This window comes from Hyalella azteca, unplaced genomic scaffold, assembly GCF_000764305.2.
Source record: "Hyalella azteca isolate HAZT.00-mixed unplaced genomic scaffold, Hazt_2.0.2 contig16431, whole genome shotgun sequence".
In the NCBI taxonomy this organism is placed as follows: Eukaryota; Metazoa; Arthropoda; class Malacostraca; order Amphipoda; family Hyalellidae; genus Hyalella; species Hyalella azteca.
In genome coordinates, this window is record NW_025946255.1 from 115,700 (window position 1) to 136,242 (window position 20,543).

At 38.4% G+C, this 20,543-nt stretch overlaps 1 protein-coding gene across 2 annotated transcripts in view; it reads right to left on the bottom strand.

Annotated features, from left to right (window-relative positions):
- LOC108674496 (ecdysone receptor) overlaps nucleotides 1-20,543 on the bottom strand; it is a 225,215-nt gene that overhangs the window by 107,247 nt on the left and 97,425 nt on the right. The window lies entirely within an intron of this gene.

Sequence of the window (20,543 nt, forward strand, 5' to 3'; positions counted from 1 at the left end):
GCTAGAGTGGCAGAGCGTCGGGAGGTGGCGGCGACGCTCGAGTAGCAGAGCGTCGGGAGGTGGCGGCGACGCTCGAGTAGCAGAGCGTCGGGAGGTGGCGGCGACGCTCGAGTGGCAGAGCGTCGGGAAGTGGCGGCAGCGCTCGAGTAGCAGAGCGTCGGGAAGTGGCGGCGACGCTGGAGTGGCAGAGCGTCGGGAGGTGGCGGCGACGCTCGAGTGGCAGAGCGTCGGGAGGTGGCGGCGACGCTCGAGTGGCAGAGCGTCGGGAGGTGGCGGCGACGCTCGAGTGGCGGGCGGGAGACGCCGGCGACGTCGCTAACCTTGAAACGCACTCGACGCGCCGCCAAATCGCCGCCGTCATCCCGTGACGACCAAGAAGGCGGGATGATCTCCATGACCTTACAGGGACTGCAGCCAACACAGCGGTGGTCGGCAATGCATTTATTGAGCAAGAAATAGGGGAGCGGAGATGAGAGACGTTAGATAACAAGGAACTCGTGATAAAACAATCAAGTGGGGAAAAGGTGGACCTTAGTAGGAGGTGGAAATTATACAACAATTAGGTGGAAATTATACAACAATAAGAGTGAAATACTAAAAAATTACATGGAGAATATTAATGTACAAAAATAAAATATGAGAAAATTTTATATATTAAATTAAATGGATCACAAGCAAATGATACCAAAGAGTGGCGTACGAGTGTACATGTATTTAAGACCACACCGAAAAACTGTAAGTTTACCGTTTGCAAAAACGAATATCAGGAGCGACCAATCCAGGAACTTAAAGATTAAAGTGACAGTTAGAAGTATGCTTACATCGAGCCAAATAATTAGCCCCAAATCCATTGCCAATTCGATGCAGAAGTTAAAGTTCTAGAGGTATAACTAATATTACCAAACCGCCAAATGAACATCAAGAGCTGCAATACGAATGAATTCTCACTCAAAAGTTTCATGATGATCACTGAAAGAATCACGTTTATTAATCACAGTTCGGAAATGGAAGATCAAAAGATCTCTCGTAAAACCAAATAGGGAACAGAGCCCCGAGTTGCTAGGCAATATTCCTCGTCAATTATGAGGGGAGAGGGGCGTGGACAGACTTATTCACATGTCATAAGTGGACAGACTTATTTACATGTCATAAGTGGACAGACTTATTTACATGTCATAAGTGGACAGACTTATTTACATGTCATAATCTCACGCAGTTACAAGCAGCTCATATTGATAAAATGTAAGCGAAATTTAACCGGGTAAATGCGGCAACATCTCCACTTTAGCATTCATCAAATTCGTAAGCTACGACGTTGATAATGAAATTTAATTTCACATTTGTGTCAGTAACTTTGATTAGGGCCAGTTAAAACTAATTAACCTTATATCCGAGAACGGCTATTTGAATGAATGAACGGGTTTATATTTTTAATTTAGCGTGGGTTATAATTTCTGGTACAAATAAGCCGATGTCATAATATATTTTACGATAAATGATGATAATTACATAAATGGCAGTGAGGTAAAAATCCGAGTGATGATTTATTTAAGAAACAAATATTCATATTATTACAATATTCATGCCGAGTTCTCACAAGCAAAAAATTTCTCGACGTCTCAGTTAAGGAGAATCTTAGCAGTCGGATTCTTCTATAAACGCAATTCCGCTCTTTTAGTAGGCAAAGTTTGTATTGCAAGTCAAAGCTGATACTGAGACTCAGCAGCGTAAAATGGTCGTCACACATGTACTTATAACTAAGGTCATTATCAGTTAATAACCTTCGCAAAGCAATCAGCAAAAATTGATGAAGTCACAACGCTGAGAACAGACAATCATTATAGAGACATGCAAGTGGACGCAATCTCTGAAGATAATGATATTCCCGCGATGACAAACGATCATCCCCGAGCTATATGATACTATATACGAGTAGGGTATATTCCTTACAGTTTCTCACGCTCACGGCAATGTTGCGTGCAGTCTGTGAGGTGAACAATGCCTGAACGCTGTGAGGATATATGATGTATTCCTTATTGTTTCTCACGCTCACTGCAGTGTTGCGAGAAAGTCTGTAGGGCGTACAATAATACCTGTGCGTTATGAGGGAATATATATGATGCATTCATCATTATTTCTCACTCTCACGGCAAAGTTGCGTGCAGTCTGTGAGGTGAACAAAACCTGAGCGCTGTGAGGGCATATATGATGTGTTCCTCATTGTTTCTCACGCTAAATGCAATGTTGCGTGCAGTCTGTAGGGCGTACAATAATACCGGTGCGTTATGAGGGTATATATAATGCATTCCTTATTGTTTCTCACGCTAATTGCAATGTTGCGTGCAGTCTGTAAGGTGAACAATACCTGAGCGCGCACATTGAGCTGATACAACAAACCTCGAATATTAGTGCTACAGCTATATTAATTACTAAGTATTAGGACATTGATTCATCACAAAATTCATCAATCAGCTTCAATGTTTTTCAAATCCAACGAACAGAAGAGTGACAAAGATTCTTTAATTTTATCCATCTAATCTGATTACAAATTATTCTCTTTCGAATCGACATGGAAAAATTTCAGTGCGTAAAGTTTGTTTGCATGGAGGAAAATTAATGCCCAAAATGGAGAGAAAGTATTAAACTTCATTCACTTGACTTACAATGCCTTTGGGTCATAAATTCACACAATTCTCTTTAAAACGTGGCAAGTTTATAGAATGTCAGTCATTCTAAATCCTCATGGTCCGAGTATGTCAAAGAAATACCGGTTAAGAAATACTGCACTTATAGAGATGAATACGTAGACATGGCAAAAGAAGATATGATCAGAACAATATTTACGACTTCATTCGATCCATGTGAGTGAGATTACAAGGAACATTCCTCAAGACTCGAGTGGCGTCCGGTGAACATCAAGAAAAACTGGACCCATAAATATTTCTAAGTTAAAAAACTATCTCCAATAAATATTATCTTCAACTAATGGTTGACATTTGCGAGCATCGTCATCAATTATTCCGGGACATTTTCCAGATAAGCTGCGTCCGTTTAATTGTAGCGTCAACTGAATTCCTCAACAAGGAAAGCTTTAGAAACTGAAAAATTTTAATGATGCATAAATGCACTTCGATATTCTCCCATGAGAAGTTTTTTAAAGTCAGAAGGTCTGAAAGATATAACTATTAGAAAAAAAAAGAGAAAAAAGTTCGTACTTCTCTTTTGGCATTAGTTGCTAACAACGTGATGCCACTAAACAAAGGGAGTGAATATCGCTGATTATTAAAATATTTCAGGAAATGTGCCGCTCCTTGGCAGCTGAACAATCAGACATCGCCATTTTCCCCTCATAGCAACACAATAAACTGTACATTCGGAGAATTTCACATTAATCATCTACGCGTCCATCATAACGCCTCTTGTTAAAATTTGAAATAAAATAAGACTAATTAGACATCATAAAACAGATAAGCATTTGGAAGACTTTCCCCAAAGTTACCCATTCAAATGATTTATAGATGATAAATAATTAATATATTTGGCACCTTCTAACTATTATAGGAAGAGTAGAGGGGGAGAAAATTAGAATGACATTCCATATGAGAATATGAAATCAGAAACGAGGTATAACTGATCTTAGGTCTCATGGGACTGCGTGTGATGAAAGGTTTTACGCTGATAGCACATGTACCTTCATCTTAAATTAAATCCCAATACGAAATTCAGGAAAAGCATATTGGGGAATGCATATTAAAATTTATCAAAAGGATGTCAGAAGTTTATGCCAACAAGCCTCGTGAAGATGTACATAGCTAGCCATTGGCAGCGTGATTCATTACATACATATTTCAGCCATTGGCACGCTAACATATAAAACATGCCATACACATAGCGAAGACACGGAAAATGAATTTAAAAATCTAAACATCTGATGCGTGGAGCTGTTTACATATGGAACAAATACAGACGTCTGATGCAGAAGGAACGATATGGCCTCTGCGAAAAATGCAACGCTAGAGCGCAATCCACATATACTATAAGCACTAAAACCATTCTATAATAGATGTTAAGATAATTCAGAATTTCTTTGTTTACTCCACAATAGCAACTCGTTCATTCATTAAATGCAATCAATCTAAAGTGGATGAACCCAAGTTCACCATCATCGCGGATGTTAGGAAAACTAAAATATGTAAGATGTAGAATTCCATGATGTAGAAAGATAGATGAAAGATGTAGAATTCGGTCATATATGTGAATGAGCCAACTAAAGAACACGCGTAGGTAGGCATTGGGCAAGACCGACATAATGGGCATTAGAGGCATGGAATTTGGGCATGAAACAAGACAGGCCTCCAATCGTACATGTACAAGTTCTTGCTACGCTAGCCTCTTCTTTTTTTCAAGTGGCTTAAGCTTAATTGTTTAGATAAAGTTATGAAAAAAAAAACAGAGACTGGTGTGCAGAGAACAATAAATAACCTTTCCCTTACGCGTCACATATAGTTCTCTATACAGGCTTTATATGCGGTGTTGGCAGTGACATTCTTTGATGTAAATCAACCAGCTTAATCTCTACCTGATTGTGACACTAACAATAAAAAATGTGAGCATTCAACAACACCATTGGATTATTGGTTAGAGAAATTCATCAACAAAAAATATTCGACTTGGAAGTCGCTCGGCACCTCTCACGAGAGTCGTCACGGAAATAAAAGCTGCTAGCCAACGCAAAGGAACCGCGCTCGACCAAAAAATCTGAGATAAATTGCCTAAAAATTAAGGAGTAATAAAGTGTTAACGAATGTAAAATTTAATTGGAAGAGTGCGAGCCCAGGGGAAATTTCGTGTACCCGGAGATTTTTGGCGCGCAGAGGACGCGATTGAGTTGAGAACTTCCCGGGTTCACAGGGAATGACCTGAGCAAGCTCACACCGCGTTCATTAAAGAAAATTTAGCGAAACATGAGCGTTGAAGACGATCATGTTTCGAATTCGCCGAATAAAATTAAAAGTAATATAGTAGTTGGAAAATTTGTGAGTCAATAGTGATAAAGGATTATATATCTCCAGATACTTTAATGTTTCAGCACTAGCACTGCATGTCAGCAGCACCAGCACCGCATGTCAGCAGCACTAGCACTGCATGTCAGCAGCACTAGCACCGCATGTCAGCAGCACTAGCACCGCATGTCAGCAGCACTAGCACCGCATGTCAGCAGCACTAGCACCGCATGTCAGCAGTACTAGCACTGCATGTAAGCAGCACCAGCACCGCATGTCAGCAGTGTACAGTGTACACGCCAGTGTAGTGCATGTCAGCAGTGTACAGTGTACACGCCAGTGTAGTGCGTGTCAAGGTTGGTGGTGCGGAGAAAGTGCGTCAGGGAGAGACGGCCGTCAGCGAGGCCATGCAGGCTTCCAGGCTCAATGTGAAGAGTCCTTTTAATAGGTATATATTACTATTATTAATATATAATATTAATATTAATCGATTACTGCAGGTAGCAGAAGATGAATAATTTAATTTTTAAATATTATTTTAATGTTACTATTATTAATATATCATTACTTTAACGCTTCATGATCACTTGTCACTAATACTATGATCAATTGGTAAGAGTATCACTGGACACGGAAAATTAACCGACAAAAAAAAGTTATGTGCCCATAATTTTCAGTAGTGAATTCCATGAGTTGAATTGTTTATAACATTTAGTTGCTACATTTATAACGATATTCAATCTAACACTGGTGATGAATGATACTTTTTAGAACATATGATGTATAAAAAGTTTATAACCAATGCTATATATGACTTTTGAGATTAGGTAAATGGTGAAAATTAAAGTTTTTATTTTCTAGTAGGGTTACAGTCTTCGTAAGTCTATTCATTTTCTCCAGCAGTTATAAATAATTACAACAACATTACCCATATCAAATGAAATATTACGTGATACTCGTACATTAAAACCCTTAATTAAAACTGAAGATTTGGCTGTTGTGAATATGGAACAGCGAATCATGGTAATCAAACATTCGCGAAAAAGGATCCAAAACGTTAATTTATTAGACTATACCGCTATAGATGATAACAAAATTAATAATTAAACAAGGCGTCGAATTGAAATCAAATTTTCTAAGCCTTGATATATTTTTTGACTCAACTTTTGATGTTTTTGCATCTCTCGTGAAAAAAGTTTGCCGTAAAGTTAAAAGTTTGCCGGTAGTAGATGGATGCCCACGAGGGACGCTGGTAATGCAGTGGCGCTAACATAACAAACTCACAGAGCCACACGTAGAAAATTCACCAAGCATTACCAAAAAATTCTCATTTTGAATGCATTCACGCAAATAGAACAACTTCGAGCAAGCACACGTGTAACTTTGAGCCTCGCATTAATGCAAAAAAAAAACTCCAGCATGAGCACAAGGGATCTTGTGAATGCATTTAGGCAAACAGAATAAACTCGGGAACGCACAGAGGAGATTAGTTCCAGTTGCTGTTTTTTGCACAAATCTTGACATTATTTTATTTTAATTAGAGCTCGTGCCACTTAGCTTGTAAACTCCAATTCGAATGATTTCTCAATAATACAATAAAATATATAAGTAAAGACAATTTACAGTAGATTCGTTAGACCACTAACATTGTGTGTCGATGAGTCAGAGTATCTTAAGTATAAGCAGTTAAGTTTAAATAATAAGTAGCCATTATCTAATACAGATTAGAATGTCTTCTTATCCAACTTGAGTCACATTTGTTCGCAAATCAGCTGCCCGGAGCTTCGCCATCTAAGACGGGAACAGAATGACGCGAAGGCCGTGTTTTGACACAACGTAACGAAGAGCGGGACCATAGGGCATGTTTTTGCAGTTAAATTCAATGAATAGTCAATTTTATTCGTCGCTGGAGTGCATGCTTCGGCGTCAAAGGCAACTGTAATAATGAAAATTTGCCAAAACCCTCGTGAATAATAAGTTCAGCTATCCAATGGCGAATACATTTCTGAAAAATGTGTTGGTATTTACGGATTTTGGGGACAAGAGGGCTTCAATCGAGGCAAAAATTGCCAATAATCAAGACTTGGCAAATGAACAACGTTTTTTTAATATAAAACAAATTTTTAATTCGATTCAGATACGTATAGTTGATACACATGACATTTTGAATTAATATTAGATTAAGTCAAGTGGCTTTATTCATGTATACGAGGCAGAGCGTCTTACACACCTCTCCCTTATATATGAATGGAACGCATCCCTGAGATTAGCGCGCAACATTGTTAGCGAAGGCTTTGATTTGTCACCTTGTGCCATCTAACTGAAATATGTTCGAGCCTCAATAGCTCCATAGCACTGCAACGAACTATATACATGAGCTGCTGGCACTACAACTGAATCGGGTCCGGAACTGAACAGTGAAATAACAATGGACAACAAAACAATCGTGCTATCTAATTAATTTCAAATAAGTCAGAGCAACCGATGGGTGCCTTCAGCGTGCAGTGCTTCAGAAGCTTTGGTTTTGGAATTTAGCCTAAACTATGATTTTTTGTAACATATGTGCCCTCATGTAGCGAGCAAGTTCGAAAACAAGAATGCCGAGAAAAACTTCATTCGATAAGTTTAATTCAATTTTCTCACCCTTGCAGCGAATGTTCTCTAAAAATCGTTTCCTAATAAAAGATAACTTTTTCGGTAAGATGTTTTCGTCATGAAATTATCAGACTTAATATGAACGAGGATTGAAAAAAACATCGAAAAGGCGAGAAAGCGTGAGGTACCAATTTCACATACCTACATGCTTAAATTTCTTATGAAACTGTAGAAAATAAACCGCAACTTCTTCAAAGCACCTATGCACCACTAGTGGCCACCACAATCACCCGTGTGGCCGTCACCACAATCAGCCGTGTTGCAGCCGCCACAATCACCCGTGTGGCCGCCGCCACAATCACCCGTGTGGCCACAGCCACCATCACCCGTGTGGCCGTCACCACAATCACCCGTGTGGCCGCCGCCACAATCAGCTGTGTGGCCGCCGCCACAATCAGCCGTGTGGCCGCCGCCACAATCACCCGTGTGGCCGCCGCCACAATCACGAATGTGTCCACACAATCACCCGTGTGGCCGCCGCCACAATCACGCATGTGGCCACACAATCACTCGTGTGGCCGCCGCCACAATCACCGTGTGGCCGCCGCCACAATCACGCATGTGGCCACACAATCACTCGTGTGGCCGCCGCCACAATTACCCGTGTGGCCGCCGCCACAATTACCCGTGTGGCCGCCGCCACAATCACCGTGTGGGTGATCGGTCAATGTCAAGGCGGCGCAGATCAGGCGCTGCCATTCATCACAAATCTAATTAAATAAAGAGCGAACAAATACGTATATATACGTACCCTACGGTTCAACGATCAGCACTTTGCTCAAAGAGGAGTGAATGTTAATAATTCTACTTAATCTTAATCTTAAGAATTATAAGCGGTGCAAAATTAAAGACGGCACATAAGCATGATTAACTAATAAATACTGGCAAAGAATCTTCTATAGTGAGTAATCATTCTCAATTTCTCAACAATATGTGACAAGCTTAATTAAAAAGTAAATAAGTCGTTTTTTCCAAAATTCGCAACTGAATAAATGGCTATTATCCATTTTCTCCATCTAGTATGCAGTGATTGCCAATGGCTTAGTGATTTACCAGAATATAAATATATACATTTAACGCAGGTAAAAAAGTGATAATATGAATTCTAGAAATCTATACGAACAAGAAGCTACATTAAATAGCTTGCTTGAAAACGAAAAACACTTACGGTCCTATTTATTCTCGTATATTTCATTAACACAAATTAAATCGCTAATGGTAGTTAATAACAATCTAGGCAAATTGTAAACCGAGGGATTCACAGAGGGCAAAAAAATTCTGCGATGTTTGTTCGCGACCATCACTGACCACGAATTTCGTAGTATAAAATTTTTGGAGCAAAATAACGCGGTGGTTTTCCCTGTAAATAAAAATTCATCTCATTGCGACTTTCGTGAACATAATGTTAACGCGGTGGTTTTCCCTGCAAATTAAAATTTATCTCAATATGACTTTTGTGAACATAATGTAATGTAGAAAATAGGCGATCACGAGGATATAATACACAGAATGAGAACACAGCTTATATAGTTTGTGTTTGCATGTACATGATGCTTTGAGCCGTCTATATAACGAGAACCGTCTACACGCAATTTTAAAGACTAATAAAACTAATAATAATAAAACTAATAGCAATTATTGAATAAAAGATGATGACGATAAAGATGCAAAAAATGTGATCAATTTAATGACAATGGAAATGACTAAATTCGAATTAACGAGCTTCAGACACAACGCAAAGAAGATGAAAAAATAATCGAACTTTGTAATTCGAGAAATGTTAGGATCCCAATTTTCAACTGGAAACCTTGTCCGCAATTCTTGGAATGGAGTCCTGCTAAATTTCTCGGACATATAGAATACATTCTACAAAGATAAAAGTCCGCATAATAAATCTCGTCAATTTTTATCATTGACGAATTAAATCTTTTAATAAAATCATCTTCGCGCATGCTCAAATTTCGGAAACAGGAAAGCGCTGGTAAGTCATTCTAAAAATGAAATCCTTGAATCGATGAAGTTAGTTGTTTCACATTACATGGAATAATAATATGAGTTTAAAGAGGGCGTTTTAAAGACCATACTTCTAAAGAGGCTGTTGTCTCCGATGTTACACATGTACAGTGAATTTATTTTGTATTTTTAAACATTTAACATTTTCTCAATTTTATATATAGATATATATTTATTCCGTCAATTGATTATGCGTTGTTTCCAACTTAAGGAAAGTGTGCAAAATTTCAGATCGATTGGACAGGTAGAAGTGTGTTAAATATCGATTATAACATTTGTAGCAGTCAGACAAACAAGAAGCGAAATTAAAGAGAAGTGTCGTAAAATTTACTCAAAAGCAGAAAGTCACAAATATTTTCTTGAAAAGTCAGTTGCTCTTCTTTGTTAACATGATTTCTTCTTTTGGAAAAAAATCTCTGATTACTTGATCACAGACGCTATAGGAAGCGGCAGATATCATATATTATTATACCAGGTATGGAACGAAGCATGCCATGCACTCATCATGTTTACACGAATTTTTGGTGAGTAAATAAAGCGAGGTCATATGCAGTGTATCGACACATCGTGCTAAACTGGGATAAATGCTAAATGCATCGTGCTAAACTTTCGGCAGGCAAAGATGATCGCCTGGAAAGGAGAAACGGTCCTTCACTTCTAAAAAAGCGGACAGATAAATATAATTATCTGTGACTTCCCAAAGTTTGATTTGACTTTGATGTGACTTCAACTGCTTTATGTGTTAAACTTTAACACATAGAATTAACCCTACTTTAATTTCATTATCGCTGGTTTTATCCAAATGTTCTCGAAAGACCTGAACGACAGTTTAATTAATTGACTGAATATTTCGAAACTGGAAGCAGCAACAACAATATTGAAGTATCTATAAAATATTTCGACATTTAGGAGAACAGAGTTAGTCGATCGGATAAGTTGGTTCAATTTAATGGAACATAACTCACGTCTGTTATCTTATAGTATGATTTCTCTCAAGGCTAATAATTAGTCAAACAAATTTGTTCTACGTTCTATAAGTACGTTCTTCAGAAAGAAATTATTAATCAAATTTCATGCATGGAAACAGATAGCTGCTCCAAAAACAAATGCCCATAAGTATTATTCCATATGATGTGTAAACCCTATAATTATATAGTAAATAAACTCTAAATACTGTATATATCTAAATAATTTGCAAGACACCTGTCATAGTCATGCAGTGCCTACCCTCTGCTTGTTAGTTGGCGATCTGCGGAAAGTAACTTTAATTTCAAGTTTGCATTTCAACGTTCACGTTGCAGACAGTTGAACAATTGAATTAGAAGATCAGCAACTGGCTTGAATCATTTCACTTCCAATCTGAATGCAACTAAATTGACTGAAACTTTGAGACTCGTGCTACAATTTAATGCACCAGTTCAGCAATAATACTGTTCAGATAAGCAATATCAGGTTCAGATAAGCAATATCACGATCTAGGGATGTACTAAATCTTTACAGCCGGCATAAATGTTACTATCCGTCATCTGCTACTTCTAAACGACTTTGTATTTTTATTATAGAGCGGAAATAAATGGTACACAAAAAAATTTATTAGTTCTTTCAGTAATGAGTTTTTCTTCTGGTATTCAGATATTGTTTCCGAAACATTTGAACATTTTTCTATTAAACAAAGAATAAGTAAATACATAAAAAATCAAACCTAAACATAGTACGTTGACGATAATAATTCGTTTAGTGAAACTTGGATTAAAATGAAAGCGGCAGGTTTCATCTGTTAAGAACAATTTCTAGATCAACTGGTTTTTAAAAGCTTCAGTCAAACGATATATACGAGTAGAATGAATATGGATAGCACAATGATCTACTTTACGCAAGGCAAGTTAAAGGATACGATTATTTGATTTCTTAGTTCCAAAATAAGGCCTGATCATTAAGGGCAGTATCATCATCGAGATAAAAAATTGTTACGGAAAAGTACAGCAATGCAAGGCCATCGACAGGCCGAATCTCTCGCAATAAACGATACAAATTATTGAAATCTCAGAACAACACTAACATGCAGACGAAACTAATTTGGAAAGATATATTTTCTCTTCAACAATTTTGAATAGTAATTAGGGAAGAAAAGGCAATTTCGTCGTGGTGATGAGGATATTTCCTCGTGAATTTCTTAATTCCCGTGAACTGCGGCGGTGCATCTCGCAACATTAAAAGAACATCGCAACATTAAAAGAACAGCAACCGACGCTGCCTCCTGCCAATAAATCTAGCCGTTGAGAAGTGGATCATTCAATCAGGAGCTCAGCGCAAGCAGTATCAATGCAGACCATCAATAAAGCCGCATTTAATCAATTACGCCAAGATTTTACTCGAGAGCCTCTTCATCAGCGGATTTTACGACGCTCATCCAACCAAAAGCCTTCGCCTCATTGGCCCCAAAGGCAGAAAAAAATAACAAATTTTAAGCCGATTGACATGATTGATGCTCCAAAGTCGTTCAACTTGGATGCCAAAAAAAATGTAAACTCTTTAATTATGAACATCACTGGACACGAAAAATATTTATAGCTAAAAGAAGGTCCAGAAACAACAGTTTAATCTTTTCTTTCGCTCCATGAAAAGCTCCACTTCAAATTATGATTTTCTGGTAAATTGATGGCACTTGATTCCGCTTTTCCAGAACCGATGTGGTTGTGTTGTTGTCGGTTAGTTTTTCTTACTCGGCATTGAATCAGAGGATCCTATTTCAGTGAATATAAAGAAAAATTTTCATGGCACAGCATTAATGTGATTTCCTTATATGTATATAATGCGACATTTAATGAAAGGCGGCTAATTGATTGTAATTGGCCTCTAAATGCTTGTTCCTAATTTCATCTGCGCATATGAATGGATGGTGGTATTCGAGCATCGGAATGAAAACAATAACTCTAAATATTTTTTGTAGGTTTTAGGCGCTCTTCTATAGCATTTATGATGGCGCTGTTCTGCTTTAATATTCTTCTTCAAGTTAGAATTCCAATGCGCGCATCAAGGTTAACCTGCACCGAATACTTAAAGCTTTTGCACACTGTAAGTAAACAAGTTTAAAAAATAAATATATGTAGCCAATAACGTGCATTATATTGATACGATTTTATTGACGATTCATTTAGTTTTCGAGACGTACGTCAATTTTTACACTAACTGTATGGTTTAATGTTATCAGTGAACTTAAACGGCAATTTATCACCTTAGTTAAAACTTGATTTTACTTATTTTCAATGTTCACTAAATTAAGAGTTTCGTCGATGAAACAATTTTTTCTTGGGAGACGATCAATATCTCTATGATGAAAATAAGAAATAATTATTTAGCAACTTCCAAGCAAATCAAGATGAAAACAGAATGTATTATCTTAATTTTTAGACGGAAATTTCACATTGACATTGAGCTCTCCCAAAATATTTACAAATCTGGGAGACAAATTTTCAAAATAATGCAGCCTTTTTCAACGCGTCATAATGGGCAAGTGCTTCATTATTTCTACCTGGTTCTGAGCCAAAACAGGAGCTTTAATTTTCAGCGACCAAAAACAGACCTTTACAATGAGCAACGAAATAATCTCGAGATTTCAAATATTTCGATCATTCGAAGCTGCAGCGTCAAAAATTTTACCTCACAGCCGTTTACATTCGCTATAATAAACTTGCACTTCTCGGGGCTGAGCGTTCTGGGGCCATACTTTCAAAACTCGCTAAGTGAACGTAAGTACTTACGCTCTATTTTCTTGTCTATGATTGGTGGATTTTGCTTGAAAGGCCGTCAATGATTGGCTGATGAACTTACGATCTCTTAACTTTTTTTGAAAGTATAGACCCAGGTTGCAGTGCAGCAAGAGAAGTTCTCTCAATTAGTGTGCTGTGATGTCTTTTATTAATGCGGCAAGCACGTAATCCAGTAATTTGAGGCTCATGCCCTCGGTGGATTAGTTCAACATAAGAATCAAATTGAGAAATATATCAGGAATGTGTTGCTAGATGCATAAAATAATGTAAAAATATCCTATTTTTCTTTAGGATATCTTGATCTAAATTTTATTAGAGATTGAAGTGAAAATAAAACAAGGCAATCTTTAACTTAATGTGCTTGAGCTATCTTTTCTAAATTATGGTACAGTCCTTTGCTGCCTTTGTTGTAAATCCTTAATCCAATTAAGCTAAATTCAAATATTCGAAAAATAAAATGACTGATGGTGTTAGGCAAACCTCGCCACAAGCGACCGGTGTGAATTTCGACCTTGAAGTCAGTCACAGACTAGAATTCTTGCTTCCGAATTTCGAACAGTGAAATGCACAAGACTTATTATTTGGCTTGAGAACGGATGCAAGGTTCGACCTCAGTGAACCCGAGTCAACAGTTTGTAAATTACGACGAGCAAGATAGCCAGAAATAACGCAATACGCGAAGAGAGACATCAAACACCACCGGAAAAATCAAATAACGATATAACTGGAGGTTGCATCCCATAACTAAAAAATTCAGTCGTTTATTAATCAAACCAGCGACGCAATAGTAAAATGACAAGCGGCAGCAATTCACGCTGTAGAAAGTCTGAGCGAAGAAGGAGTAGCAACAATCATAATAATAATTGGCAGCAACGTACAGACGGAGAACGTGGCACAGCAACTGTACGATGATAACGAGTGGCTGCGACGCATGCAATGATGGACGGAGAGCGTGGTGGAGCAACTGCGATGATAACGAGTGGCTGCGACGCATGCAATGATAGACGGAGAGCGTGGCACAGCAACTGCGATGATAACGAGTGGCAGCGACGCATGTAATGATGGAGGGAGAGCGCGGTGGAGCAACTGTGATGATAACGAGTGGCGGCGACGCAGGCAATGATAGACGGAGAGCGTGGCACAGCAACTGCGATGATAACGAGTGGCGGCGACGCAGGCAATGATGGAGGGAGAGCGTGGTGGAGCAACTGCGATGATAACGAGTGGCAGCGACGCAGGCAATGATGGACGGAGAGCGTGGTGGAGCAACTGCGATGATAACGAGTGGCAGTGACGCATGCAATGATGGAGGGAGAGCGTGGCGATGCAACTGCGATGATAACGAATTGAAAGGCCGTCAATGATTGGCTGATGAACTTACGATCTCTTAACTTTTTTTGAAAGTATAGACCCAGGTTGCAGTGCAGCAAGAGAAGTTCTCTCAATTAGTGAGCTGTGATGTCTTTTATTAATGCGGCAAGCACGTAATCCAGTAATTTGAGGCTCATGCCCTCGGTGGATTAGTTCAACATAAGAATCAAATTGAGAAATATATCAGGAATGTGTTGCTAGATGCATAAAATAATGTAAAAATATCCTATTTTTCTTTAGGATATCTTGATCTAAATTTTATTAGAGATTGAAGTGAAAATAAAACAAGGCAATCTTTAACTTAATGTGCTTGAGCTATCTTTTCTAAATTATGGTACAGTCCTTTGCTGCCTTTGTTGTAAATCCTTAATCCAATTAAGCTAAATTCAAATATTCGAAAAATAAAATGACTGATGGTGTTAGGCAAACCTCGCCACAAGCGACCGGTGTGAATTTCGACCTTGAAGTCAGTCACAGACTAGAATTCTTGTTTCCGAATTTCGAACAGTGAAATGCACAAGACTTATTATTTGGCTTGAGAACGGATGCAAGGTTCAACCTCAGTGAACCCGAGTCAACAGTTTGTAAATTACGACGAGCAAGATAGCCAGAAATAACGCAATACGCGAAGAGAGACATCAAACACCACCGGAAAAATCAAATAACGATATAACTGGAGGTTGCATCCCATAACTAAAAAATTCAGTCGTTTATTAATCAAACCAGCGACGCAATAGTAAAATGACAAGCGGCAGCAATTCACGCTGTAGAAAGTCTGAGCGAAGAAGGAGTAGCAACAATCATAATAATAATTGGCAGCAACGTACAGACGGAGAACGTGGCACAGCAACTGTACGATGATAACGAGTGGCTGCGACGCATGCAATGATGGACGGAGAGCGTGGTGGAGCAACTGCGATGATAACGAGTGGCTGCGACGCATGCAATGATAGACGGAGAGCGTGGCACAGCAACTGCGATGATAACGAGTGGCAGCGACGCATGTAATGATGGAGGGAGAGCGCGGTGGAGCAACTGTGATGATAACGAGTGGCGGCGACGCAGGCAATGATAGACGGAGAGCGTGGCACAGCAACTGCGATGATAACGAGTGGCGGCGACGCAGGCAATGATGGAGGGAGAGCGTGGTGGAGCAACTGCGATGATAACGAGTGGCAGCGACGCAGGCAATGATGGACGGAGAGCGTGGTGGAGCAACTGCGATGATAACGAGTGGCAGTGACGCATGCAATGATGGAGGGAGAGCGTGGCGATGCAACTGCGATGATAACGAGTGGCGACGACGCATGCAATGATGGAGGGAGAGCGTGGTGGAGCAATTGCGACGATAACGAGTGGCAGTGACGCATGCAATGATGGAGGGAGAGCGTGGTGGAGCAACTGTGATGATAACGAGTGGCAGTGACGCATGCAATGATGGACGGAGAGCGTGGTGGAGCAACTGCGATGATAACGAGTGGCGGCGGCGGCAATGATGGACGGAGAGCGTGGTGGAGCAACTGCGATGATAACGAGTGGCGGCGGCGGCTATAGCGCGTCTTATAAGTGCTGGTCTTCCTGTACGAGAAGCGGTTAACCTTGGGACGAAGCCGGCGAAACGGGCCGTAGCCGCCGCGCTCTACCGGATACGCTCCAGCAGATGCACCCTGAGTTCTGTCGGAGCATCTGTGCATTAAACTGCATACACACGCAAATCAGGCTGCATTATAGATTTTGTTAATGTTAGCACTCACACGTACGTTCTGATTATCTGATTGATATGAGTGGTTGCCGAGAGCAACTCATTTATTAAGGTTTTTGGTAGTAGGCAAATTTTAGTGCACTATTTTTCCTGCGACTTGCAACGACTGATTTATCCAGCTTTTAAAAAAGCAGCTCGCTTAAGACAGGGAAACTATCTCAACACAGAAAAAATTCAATTATCTGCATGAAGTCAAATCTTGACATTTTCGATGAGATAAAAAAAATCCTGTTGTTCCTTCTACATTAGAAAACATAATTTAATCAGATTTAGTATGCCTAAAAATGTGCAATACGCGTATTCAAAACATTAACAGAGCAAAGCACTTTGGAAATTTTTCCCGCTTTAATGGTTTGAAGTTGTATTAGACGGCACTGATCTAGAGCCACGCACATTTTCATTGATAAAAATGGCAGCAGCAACAGAACAACTTTCTGCATTACGGCGCTAGAGGTCAGTGCGAGGACTCCTGCCTCTCTCTTTTGTAGACCAGTAGGTCATGCGGCTGTGGGGGGCAACATTGTAAAAAGTTATGACATCTTAATGGTGTCTTTAAAAATGGCTCTGCCATATCGTTATCCACTTGCCAGTTCATGCACAATTGGAACATTTATTCAAAATAAAGCCGGAATTGAAATTTCTGATAATACTTGCTTAATTGAAGCTAATGTACTTGCTAATGAAAATATTTGCTAATCTATCATTAATACATGTATCATTGATACATTAGCGATTCGAAGATCATCACAAATTTAATATAGATACTGTTTCCAGAAATGTCAGAAACCTTTAATAATAATGTTATACTATCAATGCATTGACGAATAAATCTGAGGATCGAAAATTTACACTTCACTATTGTTCTGATTGTTCTATGCATTAACGCTTTATATTTATGGGTGTCGATCGTGAAATGAAATGCAAGCGGTTCGAAAATAATTCACGAATATATTTATCGCAAGTTTTAATGCAAATTTAATTCTAAAAACCATGCGAATATAATATGTTGAAGTCATTGTGCACGTAATAGCGTAGATATTTGTGTCATTTGTAAGATTTTAGTAGACACAAATTGACCGGATACTATAGATACAATTTATTAACGTTCACTGTAAAGTGCCGTTCATTCTGACGTCTGGCCGTGAAATGCTCACAACACAGCAACGATCTTGAGGTGATTTATCCATAATTACACCAGCGAGATCAATCAAACTCATTAACATGGAATTATTAGGAAAATAGATGAGTTTTAAAATGAGTAAATAATAAACGCAGACGCCTTGCATGTAAAAAATATTAATTACATTAAATGCTGCTAAAACAATAAGGCAACCTGCTACAGATACGGAATGTTGACCATTTTAATCTAGACTATACAGTGTTCCAAAGAGGTTCACAAAAATAATTATTACATACAACATCGCACTCTACAAAGTTCACGATAAACTAATGTTGAGGAGAGAACTAACGTTATTATTTATCTTCTGAACCAATGTTCAGAAGATGAATTGGCACCCATAAATTGACAACGCTCATATTACACAGGTCTCTGATACACAATTTTTTACAATAAAATTTCAGATTAATGTACGTTTTCATTTAGACTATAAGAACAAGCATGCATTATGGAAGAGACAATTTATCTATTTTTTTTATCCAGAATATTTGCAATCGATACCACCTGACGATAGTCGCTGCTATTTCATGAAAGAAAAACTCGCGATATACTTGAGGCAAAAAAGCATCTGGTAAATGTTTTTTTACATTGAATTATTAAAAGCAAATTTTGGGAGTTCATATAAATCGCAATGCCATTAGGAATTGTACACAAGAAATGCGTGGCAGAAGCTCAGTGAAATGTTTAACTTGAACCTTGCAAATCACGGCCAATATTGGACACAGTTTAATTAACCAGCGATTTAATTGATTAGACGAGCTGATAATTTAATCAATTATTTAATCACTAAATCACTCTTCAATTTAATCACTATATTAGAACAAAAAAATAGAACTTGATATTTATTATTGACTTTAAGATGAACGGTTTATAGTAAACTATTTAATAACAATTTCATTAGAAACATTTATTTGATATATGCACGACTAAATGTTTCGATGGAGAAAACAACGTAACAGCTCGGTCTCAAGAAACTGTAGATCGTGAAAAAGACTTGAAAGAATAGTACTTACAACATTTGATACCAGCGCAGACATTACATTAAAGTAGTTCTTCTGCAAGTTTCGATACATGTAAGCGCTTCAGACTACGAAATTTCTCAAATATTAACCAGGATTGAATGAAAAACTTGTCTTCTGGAATTGCAGTAAGTCGGCGAGACTCGGAGAAAAAAAGAGCACGTATAAGAATCTTAGCGGGGAATATACGAGCTTATTAAGCAGCTGCTCTCTTGTAACCAACAAAACTTTGTATTCACAATAACAAAGTTAATTGAAGAATTTATCTTGTGAAAAAACATTTCGCTCAGGGAAATTGTCAGTGTCTCATACTTCGGTAAAAACTCTTCTATACTTGAATAAAATATCGAATGACATCTTATATAATACGTGAAAAGTTGAAGTTGAAGATGATAATTAATTCTACAGTTGATTACGCTAAATTGTTCCTAGTGTGCGAAGAGCGCAATGTAAGACTGCGCTGAGGCATTCTCTTTTCTGAGTGAGCTTTAGCAGAACATAATACGTGAGCAAACAAAATCCCGACTTGCACCTAAATCCGTGCTGGTCGCCTTCAAAATGTTGCAATGTTCATACAACATAACTCGAGCTTCGATTACCTCAAAGAAAGACAGCGAAAAATCATAGACATAACAGGCTTCAATGTACAAAGAAGAGACAAATGTCTTACACATCCGACCAAGGTGTCGGAAGCAACATTAGAATTTTCCTATACCCGATGCAAGAAGCTTTTGAGGCGCAACGAAAAGCTTTGGTGGTATTACCGGTGGCTCGCGTTTCCCTAGTGACGCCGATAAGGAATGCTTGTAGAAGCGAAGCATGCAGTTAACTCAGTAAACTACGAAAGTGCAGGTAGCGCGCAAATTAAGCCACCGCAAGGACAACAACTTGAGGCCATCCTAAGCAGGCTTTTATCAAGAAGCACTTTTGATGGCAACCTTTAAGCCGAATAAACGCGCCTCGGTTTGAATAGGGATACTTTTCAGCAGGCATCTCCAACAAAGAGCGGATAGGAAGATAGACTATAGTTACAGACTTACAGTATAAAATTATGTACTGAATAACCCGAAAGAGCGCATATGGGAAGATAGACTATATTTACAGTATAAAATTATGTAGCTGAATAATCTGAGTTTCAGCCATACACAGTTCTGAAGTTCGGCCGTGACGAACTGGGAATTCATTGTATTAGTGCTAATCAGAGTTTTATTCATAATCTAGTGAGTAAATATGCATTAACTTTGCATGTTGAGCAATCCAAATGCCTAAATTTCTGGCGGGATTTGCGTGCTTCATATGCCAGAAGAGTTCTCGGTACTAAAAAAAGCCTAAAATAATACATAAAAAAACACACCAGACATGTCGACTATTGTATCAAAAAATTGTGAGTTAATCTGCTGTGAGTTAATCTGCATCGAATATACCAGGAACCTGTGTAATTCAAAACTACTGGCGTGTGAAGAAAATTGTACAAATGAGAGGAAGTTGCAATGCAACTAAACAGAAATTTATGGAGATAAATGCCATACTCAAGCAAAGAGTCATCCATGAAATATAATATACCGAAATGCCGAGATGGAAATTACAATTATACGAATAATATAGTATAAAAATTATCATATTTATAATTAAAATGAAAATTTTCTAACTGTAACGATGAGAAGATTTAGAATGTGACTAAAAGTATTGCAGTAAACTCAGAGTAAAAGTATCCTGATAATTTACGCAAATAATCGAAAATCAACTTATATTGGACTTACCTACAACGATAAA